This window comes from Megalops cyprinoides, chromosome 18 (genome assembly GCF_013368585.1).
Source record: "Megalops cyprinoides isolate fMegCyp1 chromosome 18, fMegCyp1.pri, whole genome shotgun sequence".
Taxonomy (NCBI): Eukaryota; Metazoa; Chordata; class Actinopteri; order Elopiformes; family Megalopidae; genus Megalops; species Megalops cyprinoides.
This window is the reverse complement of record NC_050600.1, coordinates 30,388,652-30,403,138: the sequence shown is the minus strand read 5'-3', so window position 1 is coordinate 30,403,138 and position 14,487 is coordinate 30,388,652.

Here is a 14,487-nt window from a genome sequence, read left to right as displayed (position 1 = left end):
CAGTTAATTAATTTAAAGTTGGCTGGATTAGAAGATGTCTTACACAGTCTAACTCCTTATGGTTCTTCATCCCAAATCATATATTTAACAAGATATAGGGTCTCTCTTTTGTTTTAAAATGTAATTATTCTCCTGTTAAATTACCTGTTACTTTATCTAAATTCCATCAACAACGTCTGCTTGCTTGGAAACTATGTTTTGTCCACAATTTCTCTCCTCACAAAATGCTTATATGGAACAATGCAGTCAAGAATAAATCTCCTTTTTTCCCTAGATGGTTCGACAATGACATCTATAACATTCCTTCTTTATTTGATAAATCCGGCAATATGCTGACATATGACCAGTTTCTGACACATTATGGCCTCCCGGTCCCTTTCAAAGAATTTAACTTATTAATGAAGGCTATTCCTCCAGGATTAGTCCAATTTATCAACCTATCACCTTTCTTATAGGTTGGACAATATAGTGCAATCTAAATTACTTATGGATAGTATTGACATAGTAGACAAAAATGTGATAGTAAACATATTTGCTGGATACTTCAAGTTAGGGGAAGAATACACCTAGGGGGACATTCTATTGGAGATCTTATATCCAGATTGACTGGCAGAAAACCTGGCTTTTGCCCAGTAAATACTGAATTTCTAATAAAGGCAAGGAGGTTCATTTTAAGATTCTCCACAAGATATATCCTGTGAATGCTATCTTACCCAAATATACAGACATTAGATAAATGCTGTTTTTGTGGTTACGTGGAGGAAAGGCTAGTACATTTATTTTTTGAATGTGAGAAGACAAATACATTTCTAAATGATCTAAACTGTCATTTCTTTGATCACCATCATGTTACTCACTCTTTCAACCTTAAAGATATAATTTTTTATTATGAAAATCCTGCAAACAAGCCACTAGAATACGTAGTGAATTTTTTCGTTTTATATGCAAAATTTTTCATCCATGAGCAGAAATTTCAAAAGCTGCAACCTTCCTTTCCCCTTTTCATATTGGAAATAGACTCATATCTCAATTCACTTAAACTGATTAGAAATAACAAGAAAAATGATACATTTCAGATTCAGATTTAATCTGTAATACAGTTAAGAGTACAGTAATCGCTTCCATGCAGTTGCCATACCAGTGCTTTACCCCTTCAGAAGCATTTACATTTTTAAGACACAATTTTAAGAGAAACAAATATACCGTGATATATATACCGTTACCATCCGTCTGGAGGGAACATGGGCTTGCAGTAGTGAGTTCAGGTAGGTAGGTGCAGTTTTGTTGGTCATCCTGTACGCGAGCATCAAGGTCTTGAACATGACGCAGACAGCTACAGGGAGCCACTGGAGCAAGATAAAGAGAGGTGTAAAGTTGGCCCTCTTTGGTTGGTTGAAAACTGGACGTGCAGCTGCATTCTGTATCAGCTGCAGAGGCTTAATCGAGTGTGCAGGAAACAAAACAGGCATTTGGAACACTGTTGTTGAGAAGACTGTAGCTATCTTCAGCAGTATACTCAGTCATGGGAGACTCCACTCAGTAACCCAATTACACTCGCACAACCAGTTCATCTGTCACTACTGAGAAGTGTCTCGTTTTCCTCATTAAACAACATTGAGGATAAACCATTTTAATACACATCATACATTGTGTAAGATATGCACACAATATTTTGTATATGTGAGAAATATATTGCTTATGTTTGGAAATATAATCAATGTCCCTCTTCTATTTTTGCATGTACTGGTAATGCACAATGTATCAAATGTGATATTGTTTAATTTGAGAAACTGACAGTGAAACAGTAATTAGAAAAATTGTATTGTTACTATACGTTTTTCATATTCAAATAATGATACATATTCTTTTATTCTTAGTGGTTCTGTTGGTGCCTGATCATCTCTCTGAAATGTTTTAATAAGTATTCAGCTGTATGAATGGTTAACATAGTCACTGGAAGTTGCCTGAAAAAAGGCATCTGTTAAGCACATGAATACAGTCTCAGGGATAGTAGAGTCTGTAATTGAACAGAATGTGACAGTATGTGTGGAATGGAACAGAACCTAACAGTCTATATGTACTGTTTTAGGGCAGAATGTAACAGATTGTTTTTCTGTCTGAATCTGGGTGGTTCCTGGACTGTTAGAGAGCACAGATTATTCTCGTTACCCTCAGGTATACAAGGCAGTGCTCCAAATTTCAGACCTCGAAATGTGCTCATCGTAAAACACAGCAGGTTCCTTGGACCTGGTGAAAGATTAATAGGAGACATCAGCATTTTTCATCTCAACTGGAGCATCTCCGTTTGCAGATGAGAGGAGCTTTGCAGGGAAGGCAGTCTGTCCAGAGAAAGCAACCCCCTGCTGGGGAAAGTCATATTTTAAGTGAGATTAATGAAAACACAGAAAGCAAGCATGATAGAAGCATACATTTGATTGAGATGTTTGAAACAATACCTGCATGCCACATGTTCATTTCACAGTCTCACCAGATAAAGTTTGTCATGGACTGCAGTGTGAAAGCACAATCAGACCAGTGCCAACTCTGCTGTCAGTGTATATTTAGCTGCTGGTAATTTTGTTGCATCTTATTGTTCTAGTTAACACAGATGTAAATTCAGATGTCAGTCAGCTACTGTCTGAAAGGCACATATAAAACCCTCAGAACTTTGGAGCTCCAGGATCAGATGTGGAACCCCAGAGGAGACAACCAGAAAAAGGATTCTAATGTGTTTTGTATAGGAAGGCATCTGCAGCCCATGAAACTCTTCCTGCCTCAGTTCAGGATCAGGTTCCTAAGTCCTAATGCTATCCCCATCTTTATGTGGAAAAAAATATGAACCTGATCCCAGATCAGTAATCTGATGATAGGTGGAACTACCTGTATTTCTACCATTGACACAATGAACTTGTTTCATTCCATGCCCAATGACACAAACCCAGGCCCTCCCCTGGCCACCCTGAAAGAAACGATGAGCTATCTCTCTGTATAAACGGACTAGTGCACCAAGTGCTTCACCTCACTGTTAATGGTGTGGTGCCTGTCCTCTGTCACGCTGTCCCTTACAGCCCTCCAGATGCTGCGGAAATCTGGAAAAATGTGCCTCCGTTTCTGGCGTTCTGTGCCTCTGTCAGTGATGGACACATCTGCCCGTGTTCAAGCAGACGCTTGCAGACTACAAACACCACATGCCCTCCACAGCAGAGAAAGACATTACGCACCATGGTTTGTGCATTAATGCAAGCCCTAAGTGCATTACCATGTTGCACCAGTACAATAAAGGAAGGAGACAGGTAAGGTAGTGTGACCTTAGGATGCTAATCACGGCTTAGCCCTCCGGTTTTTACTGCTCTGAAGTAAATCACTCAGCTTCCAGCTGCCCTTTTGGCTTTCCAAGGATTTTAATTTAGAGAAAAAAAGTTTCCATCCCTAGTGCCAAGCTCCAGCCTCTTTCAAAGATAGCTGAGTTTACTGGAACTGCAGAGGCTTTAACGAAAGGAGCCCTTTTCAAAGAATTTGCACAGATAGCATCCACTATCCATCACATGATAATAAGAACACAAGACAACACTTCTTTTTAGTGTAGCAGTTAAAAGTGCTTGTTCATTTACATGTCTATTTTAAGATTGTCCAAATGTCTCCTGCATGTTCACTGTATTGTGTCAAAGGTTTCCATAAGTTAGATGAAACAGGGATGATCTCACATCTTTAGTCTGCTTGTCCAGATGTGATGTTTTTTAGATGAGAAAATAAGAACGCTGCATTTTCAGCATATTATTTACACTCTGACTTAGCCCTGCCACATCCAGACATCTTTCAGAAACAGACTGCATCTGAGGGCAGGGAAAACACTGAATGAATGTCAAGATTTAATAGTTGAGAATGTAAAATCCATTCTTGGAGACAGGTCCAGTGCCAGTGTTTCCCGTTGTTTTACCGTAGATCAATAATCAAAACTCAACAGACATTTAAAGCCTTTCATGTGTTAAAGAACACATCCAAAACTTTCCAGCAAAGAGTGATTAGTGGGCTTTGAATGAATATAAATCTCAGACAGAGAAAGGAAACAGCACAATGTCTCTGTCTCCAGCCCATAGGACCTCTGCAAACAAGCTTCAGACATAGATGTAGAGTGGCTACATTGAACACAGGATCAAACCTGACACCCCAGAACACTGGTAACCAGTGTTCTTCTTTACCTTGTGTTAACTGTTCTGGGCTCCCTCTCATTCCTCATATTCTACTGGCAGACCTTTCCTTCCAATTGTTTGATCTGTCATTTTGAAATACCTGTTTGTGCAAATTGCTCTGGATAAACATGTCCACCAAAGGTCACTGATGCTACTAACACTGCTGCCATTACTGCTATTACAGGTACGTCTGTTGGCACTGCTGCTACTACTACTACTGCGGCTGCTACAACTACCACTACTGCTACTACTACTGCTTCTACTGCTAACTCTGTTACTAATGCTAGTGCTACTGCTACAGCTAGTGCTACCACTACTGCGGCTTCTATTACTGCTACCACTACTGCTGCTGCTCCTACTGCTACTGCTACTGTTGTTGCTACTGATAATAATAGTGCTATTACAGTTATGGTTATTGCTACTACTGGTAATATTTCTCCGTGCAGAAGTGCTGAACTCTGACTCTAGAGAATCCGATGACATCATACTACTGTATACTATCCATGCCTGTGTCTAGAGGACTTCCACAGTCCATTACTTACTGTCTGTAATCATAGAATCGTACTAACATCCTCAGCTAATTGACTGTCTTTTCATTTCTGTCTCTTTTTTTCTCCCATTTCTATGTCTCTATGGCTCTGAGAGCTGGCTGGTATTTCAGCCTGTCTTTCTATCCACAGTGTCTAGGGTTGTTCTTTGTAAAGTGATCAGTGCTTCATACAATTATTATCATAATCATATATGTCTTATCAGAGGTTGAAGTAGATCTTTCTGGAAAGGATTTTTCTGTAGTTGGTAAGTATGTAGGGAGGACAGTGGGGGAAGTGTTGAGTTGGACATTCCAAGCAGATGCATGTTCAATGACACTTTCAAGGCTCAAGGTATACATGTGTGTTGCTGGCAACCAGCACTTTCCCTAAGTTTTTTTTTTCTCACAGAACACTTTAATTCCCTTTCAGAGTTAGTCATAGACCAGTTCACCTGAAACATAATCATTTTTGACAACAAGGCTTTCTGTCTGCAATGAAAATAATGGGGAACATTATTCGGATGATAAAATGCTTTATAGACAGTGCTCCAGTCTATAACTTATAAAGTTAGCTGTTTCACAGCTTCACCATGTAATGAGTGTGTTTCTGATCAACATTTTCCCCTCTTTGGCTGTTAATAAGGTTAAAAAAAACCTCATGTTGGAGCACACAGGCATTTTCACCCAGAAAGGAACAGTTACAAGCACAAGACCACAAGCAAAGACAAAAGACTGTCCCCCAGGTAATAACAGCAAATGCAAATTCAGACACTGATCCCTTGGTCTTTTTCATTGTATCAGGCCTTGTCTGAATCTAGTAGGAATCATGTGTGCAGACCACACACACTGTACCCCAGCCAAACTCTTGCTTGATAAGAGCATACATTAAAATTCAAAATGCAGTTGGCCTTACAGGTGGTGTTAATATCTCTTGTGTTGTGCAAACTGAATCAAGTATATTAAGTGACAGCTCTCATTTCAGTGGCACCTTCAGCAACAATATGAACATGATGTTTTTCTTCTGAAAAGCATGTATTTCTATATTTGTTATATAAGAATTGCATCCAGGGTGTCCATGTCCATGCAGTGAGATGAAGTCCATCAGTTAACAAAACAAAAAGGCCTCACTGCAGATGCAGTAATTCATTGTTTCACATTCATCATTCTTAATAATAAATAGTGCAGGAAAACATTTGCCAACCTGTGACACCATAATTGGTCCAGAGCTCAACCAATTACACTGTATGGTTTCAAGTATTACATCCCTTGAAAAAACCAAAACAAAACAGATTGACACATGAATCAGTCCTTAATTACCTTTTCCAAAGAAAATGATACTGCAAAGAAAATATTTACTAACTCTGTCCTCTTGAAACAGACCAGGTGCCCATGAAAAATCCAGACACAAGAGCCACAATTGTGTGTGAATGTTCCTTCATTATAATGGATGTGTTACATACACATCTGAAATGTCTAAGGTGAGTTTACTTTACTGAAAGTCAGGATATTCCTAATTCAGGAAAGACTGGAAACATTTCTGCAGCCTTCCTATATTTTATCAATGCACTCTGGTCTATGGAGGCCCAGACCTAAATTAGGAAAATTCTGCTGACTTCAAACATTAAGCCCCACTGATGTTTATGTAGTGTTGTTCCCCCAATTCTCCACCCAAAAACTCTGTGATTATTGCCAATGTCTGGCTTGTAAAAGTGTGTATCGATACATGAAGAGTGCAACACAAACCCACATAAGAAAGGGACCTATATGTAATAGATTATGGATTCTGGATCGGGGGTCAGTTCCCAGATGGGGAACTTATATAATGCAGGGCAGGGTCTTTACCTCAAATGCTCCAATAAATTTTTCAGCCTTACAATAGATAACAGAAAGACTTGAGTTATAAAGCTGTGAGCATCGTAAGTCCCCCATACTAAGGGAATAATAGTCTGCACAGCATGAACTTTTCAACTAAACTCACAGAGCAGAAAAACACGTGGAAAGTGAAAATTTTGATGCTATCTGACAAGTTCTCAACTGTGTGCAAAAAGGATTCAATGCACAAATAAGGAAAAATTGGGCAAATTGTAAGGGCCATAACAGAGGCATGAGAGGGCCTATATGGGCCACTCCAGCCAGCCATCAGGGGCTACACAATCTGCTAGTCTGTGCTCTAATTCAGTTCTTAAAGGTACAAAAAAACAGTTTTTGGCAGCATTGTATGCTTCATTCCTAACTCTTTACCAGCTAGTGACTTCTGCCAGACTAGGAAGAGATGTGCAGTTGCCCTGGAGTTTGGCAGTCTGTAAAGTCCTAAACACTGTGGTCTCTAGCGGCTTAAACTCAGCAGTCTCTAACAGCCTAAACTCAGCGCACTCTAACAGTTTATTGGTCTCTAACAGCTTAAAGCTCAGCACTCTCTAACAGTCTAAACTCACCAGTCTCTCACAAGCTGCACAACAGCAGTGAATGTCGTGGAAAAATGCAAAAACAATAAAAAAGTAAAAATAATTGATTTCACTCTGTTGTATTAATGAGACTATAAGACTATGGGATTTGGTAACAAAGTACTGAAATTCCCTGCCAATAACTATCTCTGTCTTTTTGTGTAGATAGACATAAGGCATAAATGCTGTACACTCACTGAGCACTTTATTAGGAACACTAATACTGGGTAGGGCCTCCCTTTGCTCTCAAAACAGCCTCAATTCTTCATGGCATGGACTCCACAAGATGTTGGAAACATTCCTTTGAGATTCTGGTCCATGTTGACATGATTGCATCACGCAATTTCTGCAGATTTGTCAGCTGCACATTCATGCTGCAAATCTCCCATTCTACCACATCCCAAAGGTGTTCTGTTGGATCAGATCTTCATGAAACCAGTTTGAGGCAAATTTTGCTTTGTGACATGGTGCATTATCATGCTGGAAGTAACCATTAGAAAATGGGTAAATTGTGGCCATGAAGGGATGCACATGGTCAGCAACAATACTCAAATAGGCTGTGGCATTCAAGCGATGATTGATTGATATTAACGGGCCCAAAGTGTGCCAAGAAAACATTCCCCACACCATTACACCACTGCAACCAGCCCTGACTGTTGACACAAGGCAGGTTGGGTCCATGGATTCATGCTGCTGGCGCCAAATTCTGACCCTACCATCTGTGTGCCTCAGCAGAAAGCGAGATTCATCAGACCAGGCTATGTTTTTCCAGTCTCCAACTGTCCAGTTTTGGTGAGCCTGTGCCCACTGCAGCCTCAGCTTTCTGTTCTTGGCTGACAGAAGTGGAACCCAACGTGGTCTTCTGCTGTTGTAGCCCATCCACCTGAAGGTTTGACGTGTTGTGCATTCTAAGATGCTTTTCTGCTCACCACAATTGTACGGAGTGGCTATCTGAGTTACTGTAGCCTTTTTGTCAGCTCAAACCAGTCTGGCCATTCTCCATTGACCTCTCTCATCAACAAGGCATTTCCGTCTGCAGAACTGCAGCTCACTGGATGTTTTTTTTTTGTTTTTGGAACCATTCTGAGCAAACTCTAAAGACTGTTGTGCGTAAAAATCCAAGGAGATCAGCAGTTAGAGAAATACTCGAACCAGCCCGTCTGGCACCAACAATCATTCCATGGTTGAAATCACTGAGATCACTTTTTTTTCCCCATTCTGATGGTTGATGTGAACATTAACTGAAGCTCCTGACCTGTATCTGCATGATTTTATGCATTGCACTGCTGCCACACAATTGGCTGATTAGATAATTGCATGAATAGGTAGGTGTACAGGTGTTGCTAATAAAGTGCTCAGTGAGTGTATCTCCTCTTGACGTATTTCAATTCATTATTAGTTGATTTGTTCCAGACTGATTTTTGCTATTTGTTTTCAAGTATGAACTGACATGAGCACAAAAAGGGAGAACGATACTTGGAAGGAAGTTAAGTTATTAGGGGTTAAGGGGTTGAGGAATAACCTAGAGTTTGCAGGTTTGATGCCCAGATGTAGTATTGCTGTTGTACCCTTGAACAAGGTGTTTAACCTAAATTGCTGCAGTAATCCATAATTATGAACAAATTGTGTTTTACAGCACAATTAATTGTTGCCCTAAAAATTTTCCCTTTAAATGCCCCTATGTTGATAACATTTCATACCCCAAACCTTCAGTTATAACTGGCTTAAAATTTCAATTAATTTTGCCATTGAATTCTTGAGTGTATAATATAAGCTTCTCAGCATTACTATTGTGCATATGATTGATCTAATCTGAATTAATATTAGTGAATGATACATCAAGCTGGGCTGTTTGGGAGTTATGGTTCCATTCGGACATCTCAGCCGCCCACAGGAGGTTCCTCTGCACTTATGCCAGCATCTGTGTTAATGAACCAGTAAAATTTTAATGATGGCTTCAACGGAATATGACAAACCTCCTAAAATCATTCTGCTGAATGCTCACAGATTTTAAACAGTAAAAACATCTGGACCAAATTGCTGTTTGTTTTAGCCATTGATTTACTTAGTCCTCCATTTCCTGCTGCATTAGGAGAAAATGAAAGAATCTTTTTTCACTCAAGAACTTCTTTCATGGGTTAAAGCAGGTAAGATATACAGAAGAATACAAGAAAGTATAATGGTGAGAACAAGCCATCTAGACCCACGTTAACTCGTTTGCCTGAAAGGATCCCATTGTCTCTTCACTCCTCAACAGTTACATTACGTCATTTAGCAGACACTCTTACCCAGAGCAACTTTGAAATAAGTGCATCACTATGCCAAGAGTAGTAATAGAGACATATTAAAAGAGGTCAGTAAGGTGCTGAGTTAAGTGCTAAACTAGTAGTTCCCAATGAGTTACTGTACATATATTCATGTGAAGAAGTTTTTAAGACTATGTGCGAAATGCTGTTTTAACTCATTTCTTCTCCTTATGTTTACGGGACTTAAAATGGCCTTCATAGGTTAAACTTTTTAACTGCTATTAAATGTGATACCCTTCAGTAAAATCACTAATTATTAAGTCCCCTTTTACTGAGAAATACATGATGAATCAGACTTCTCTCAACAGATCTCTTTATGACCTGGACCTGGTTGTTTTTATGCTGCTGGATTCACTTGACATGTATCTGTACTAAATGTATTGTACTGTGCAAAGGACCTGGTTTTGCTGGTTGTCACAGACCAGGAATTGCCACAGAGACTTTGTCTGCTGAAGCAGAACCATCAGAAATGGATCTGGACAAGGCCAGAATTATTTGTATAGAGACTAGGTATTGTGGTATTGTAGGTATTGTAGGTAAGAGATTCCTCCCAACCTCATTCTCAAGGCCAGAAAGCTGCACAGAATAAACTGTGCATACATATGTATACAATAAAAGTACATCAGCTATACAGCGCATTCAGAAAGTATTCAGACCCCTTCACTTTTTTCACATTTTGTTATGTTGCAGCCTTATGTTAAAATCATTTAATTTCATTTTTTCCCTCATCAATCTACGCTCAATACCCCATAATGACAAAGCGAATACAGGATTTTAGAATTTGTTCGCAAATTTATTACAAATAAAAAACTGAAATATCACACTGACATAAGTATTCAGACCCTTAACTCAGTAGTTAATTGAAGCACTTTTGGCAGCGATTACAGCCTTGAGTCTTCGTGGATATGATGCGACAAGCTTTACACACTTTGGGGATTTTCTGCCATTCTTCTCTGCAGATCCTGTCAAGCTCTGTGAAGTTGGATGGGGACTGTCAGTGGACAGCCATTTTCAGGTCTCTCCTGAGATGTTAAATTGGGTTCAAGTCCAGGCTCTGGCTGGACCACTCAAGGACATTGACAGAGTTGTCCCTTAGGGTCATTGTCCTGTCGGAAGGTTCACCTCCCACCCAGTCTGAGGTCCTGAGCACTCTGGAGCAGGTTTTCATTAAGGATATCTCTGTACTTTGCTCTGTTCAGCTTTCCTTCAACCCTGACCAGTCTCCCAGTCCCTGCCGCTGAAAAACACCCCCATAGCATGATGCTGCCACCACCATGCTTCACCATTAGGATGGTATTGCGCAGGTGCCTGGTTTCCTCCAGACATGACGCTTAGAATTGAGGCCAAGAGACCAGAGAATCTTGTTTCTCACAGTCTGAAAGTCCTTTAGGTGCTTTTTTGCAAACTCCAAGTGGGCTTGCATGTGTCTTTTACTGAGGAGAGGCTTCTGTCCAGCCACTCTGCCATAAAGCCCAGATCGCTGGAGTGTTGTCCTTCTGGAGGTTTCTCCCATCTCCACACAGGATCTCTGGAGCTCAGCCAGAGTGACCATTGGGTTCTTGGTCACCTCTCTTACCAAGACCCTTCTCCCCCGATCAGTCAGTTTAGCTGGGTGGCCAGCTCTAGGACAAGTCCTAGTTGTTCCAAACTTCTTCCATTTAAGAATTAAGGAGGCCACTATACTCTTGGGAACCTTCAATGAAGCAGAATTTTTTTGTAGCATTCCCCAGATCTGTGCCTCAAAACAATCCTCTGAGATTATATATATATAGCTAACAGCTGAGAGACCTTATACAAACAGGTAGACTCCAATCAAGGTGAAGAAACATCTCACAGATGATCAATAGAAATGGGATGCACCTGAACTAAATTTCAAGAGTCATAGCAAAGGTCTGAATACTTATGTCAATGTGATATTTCAGTTGTTTATTTTTTAATAAATTTGCAAAAATTTCTAAAATCCTGTTTTCGCTTTGTCATTATGGGGTATTGAGTGTAGGCTGATGAGGGGAAAAAATTGATTGAAATAATCTTAGTATAAGGCTGCAACGTAACAAAATGTGAAAAAAGTGAAGGGATCTGAATACTTTCTAAATGCACTGTATACGTGTGTCTACTGTTAGGCCATTTTAATCTTTAAGTATTGGTTAAAAACACACAGCTCCTTCAGGCATTTAAAACAAGAATTTTCCTTTAAATTCTTTAAGTTTTAAAACATTAATTTATATGGCAACAAAATTGTGGGGCCTCCTTATTAACTATAATTATTCTTATTCCAGTTTAAATCCAGCAAAATTACAGGTCCATAAAAACGGCAGTTTTACGTGTCATACCAGGACTTATGTACATATCTCAGCTAAAGGTTATGAAATGCTTCTGTTGTTTATATATTAATGTCTTTATTTATATAAGGTATAAATTGGAGTATACTGCATACTTATTCCTCTGCTTTCCTGCCTCTCTTGACCAATAAACCTTTCGCTGCACAGAGACCTCCCATTCATTCTACAGTAGAGGCAAGATTCTCTGCAGTCTAGTCAAAAAACATATTAAGCAGACAGAAATAAAAGTGAAACTGCGACAGTCACTGGAAATCCCTCGGCTCTACCAGTCTTCTACTTTCATTTTAGCAGAATGACATATTTGCAATGTTCTCTGAGAGGGGAGCAGGAAGGTCTTGGGACTGGATAGAGTCCATGAGGTTGAAGGTTATTCTCAGGGTAACTCTCGAAAGGAGGTCATTTTACCATGGCTTCCTGTTGACCCCTGAGGCTGTCAGATGTAGGTTTACCTGCACAGTGATGTAATCCCACTCCTCTCATGAGGTCACCCACAAACAGAAGACAGGAGAGGGGAAGCTCAACCGAAGGGGTGCCAATGGTAGTGAAGTTTAAAAACTAAAGGAACTGCTGAGAGCCTAATTTCCTCCAGCAGGCCGGGCTTGCACCAAATGTTTTGTGTCAGGCCCCACTCTCTTCCGCCTCTCTTTCACATGTTTTCTATTGCATTTCCATATGGTTTATTCAAGACCATATAACTTATTTGAGATGCATTATAGAGAGTGTCATTTATTTGTTCTTCTGTGTTATGACAACTTGTTCAAAATTCTGTATGAATGCAAAAATATTTCGTGTCAAAGAATTTTGCAGATGTTTTTATTTCATAATGTATTTATGAAGCTGGTGATTCTGTCCAACACTACTGTTGATACAGATGTTATGAATCTTTGTGTTTTGTCAGTTTTGGTGTAATTTGACCCCTATATTCAAGATCAGACATTTACTTTGGGTCTGTTTTTATTGTCTCCTTGTAGAGGTTCCACTTTTTCATCCACTGATTTTGAAACAGAAAATACATTCAACATATTCTCCACTCATTCCAGTCTTGTGTAGATTAGCCCTGTTTGGGTGGTGTCTTAAAAAAGAGGCATGACAAAATTGAGATGTGAATGAGTTTAATAAAGGCCTCAGTGCTGCTGCCTTCTTGCAGTGGCCAGTGAAGGAAATAGCCCAGGTCGGCAGTGTGGGGTGCTGTTTTATTGTGTCTGCAGACAACAGTGAAGGGCTCACTGTTTAAGTCCTGCAGTGCTTATGCTACCTCTGCAGCTGAGTGTGACTGTGCTTCTGTCTCCTTCTCCTACTCCTGCAGTTGAGTGTGTCTGTGCCTCTGTCTGCTGCTCCTATTCCTGCAGCTGAATATGTCTGTTCCCCTTTCTCCTACTCCTACTCCTGCAGCTGAGTGTGTCTGTGTCTCTGTCTCCTACTCCTACTGCTGCAGCTGAGTTTGTCTGTGTCTCTATCTTCTACTCCTGCAGCTGAGTGTGTATGTGCCTCTGTCACCTACTCCTGCAGTTGAATGTGTGTCTGTGTCTCTTTCTCCTACTCCAGCAGGTGTGTGTATGTGCCTCTGTCTCCTACTCCTGCATCTGAGTGTGTCTCTGCCTCTGTCTCTTACTCCTGCTCCTGCAGCTGAGTGGGTCTGTGCCTATGTCTCCTATTCCTGCAGCTGAGTGTGTCTGTGTCTCTGTCTCCTGCAGCTGAGTGCGTCTGTGTCTCTGTCTCCTACTCATACTCCTGCAGCTGAGTGTGTCTGTGCCTCTGTCTCCTACTCCTACTCCTGCAGCTGAGTGTGTCTGTGCCTCTGTCTCCTACTCCTACGTGGGCAGGCCTGCGGACCAGATGAGAAGGAGAGCTTTAGGGCAGAGGTCCCTGAAATTGAATATGTAAAAAACCAGCTGTACACGTGGATAAAGGTGGAGTATATACTCTGCCCCATTTAAGAGTGACTACCAAGCATCTATGTCACAGAAAATGACATAAATGTGTCCTTTGTTTAGCTTTACTGCCTTTTAAAGTTATAAATTACATATTTTTGTATATTGTGTTTTAAATAGATGCTTATGATTTGAAACATCAAATGAGTTACCATGCTCACCAAATTCATTACTATACTATTAACTGGTCACAGATCCCAACTAACCTACTGCATCTCTGAGGGGTACTACATAACCCATCATTCCACCACCATCAAAATTATAGCATAACCTCTGTAATATGTACATGCATTTCTTCATATGTAGACATCCAATAACAGAATGGTTAGTAATTAGCTTAGGGTTTATGAGTATATGGGTGCAGTCGTGTGCTCTGTGTTGGATAGTTGATTCAGGTGTTCTCACTGAGCATCTGTCCTACTCACACACTCTTACTGACCCCAGTAAGAGCAGCACATTTGCTTTGATAGCGAATCACATCACGCCACAGCACTAAGGATGAACTTACTTCTCACCTCTGTCAGCAGTAGTTAAACATACACATCCTTTCACTCTTTTAATGAGTGGCACTGTTATAACTGAGAGGACTGCTTTAAGGATCATTATCAGTAATTTTCCAGTTTCCTTGAATTGTCTTCCTGTGTCAGAACCATTGTGCTGCATTTTGGATGTGAATTCAAGTAAGCAACCTAGTCATTCCCACTAGCTCTGTGCTCCCACCTGGTGTTCACATGCAATGAAACAG